Source organism: Chrysochloris asiatica, unplaced genomic scaffold, assembly GCF_000296735.1.
Source record: "Chrysochloris asiatica unplaced genomic scaffold, ChrAsi1.0 scaffold00437, whole genome shotgun sequence".
NCBI lineage: Eukaryota > Metazoa > Chordata > Mammalia > Afrosoricida > Chrysochloridae > Chrysochloris > Chrysochloris asiatica.
The window spans coordinates 347,507-348,408 of record NW_006408955.1 but is presented as its reverse complement, the minus strand read 5'-3'; the positions used below and the strand labels follow the sequence as shown (position 1 = coordinate 348,408).

The window sequence follows — 902 nt, the reverse complement described above, 5'->3', positions numbered from 1 at the left end:
CAGCTGGATGCTTCACTCTCCACTCTATTCCTCTGTGGCTATGTCACTGACTCTGGGCCCAGGAGTCCCCATGTCTTGCCACACTGCTGGCAAACCAGGTCTCTAGCCGGGTTCACAGGAGTCTATTGAACATGGTTGGACTTAGCTCACAGCTTCATTGCTGTTTTTCCCTTACTTCCCCTTATTGGTGACCAACGTGGTCACCAATCAGAGCACATGTCTGCTAGTGTATTCCCCTCAAGTCCTAGTCTTGTAAGGGGGTTTTCCCTGAGGGGGCCCGACCGCTTGTTTTGGTGTCTCGTGTGAGAGCACCTTGCTTATTCTTGTAGTAATCAGTAGGGCTGCTGTTATTGTTTTGTATTTTTCCTGTCGGTCTTTCCGTTAAGAAGTATCTTCTGTTCTTCTAGCCACTCCAGTGCACCAGCTCATTCTTGAAGGATATCAATGGCTCTCCTATGAGAATTCTGTTGGTATATCTTAGCCCATACACACAACAACCCTGATTTTGCCCCTTCCAAATTCTTTCTGTTCCCCAAACTCAAAGAACATTGAAAAGAAACACAATCTGAATTCTCTGAGAATGCCTACAGTGCCATTTTGACATGGTGTAAATTGAAAAGAACAGAATTCTTTGTGAAAGGGTTAGTATGATAGTTATGGGTTTGTGTCCACTTGACTGGGTTTTTTGGCAGTTTAGATGTGCTTATTGCCCTGGTGAAATCTAATACAACATAATTAACTCTATGATGATTGGCCATGAGCAGCCAATCAATTGAAATCCTTGGGGTGTGACCTGCTCACAAAATAATGAACACACAGGAAATACTTGCTCTCTCTTCTTTTACTGAGGACCTGGGACTCTAAAATTGTGAGCTATTTCCTTGATATAAACTTTTTTTAAA

At 43.1% G+C, this 902-nt stretch overlaps 1 protein-coding gene across 1 annotated transcript in view; it reads right to left on the bottom strand.

The window, feature by feature from the left end:
• UBXN2B (UBX domain protein 2B) overlaps nt 1–902 on the bottom strand; it is a 47,607-nt gene that overhangs the window by 33,307 nt on the left and 13,398 nt on the right. The window lies entirely within an intron of this gene.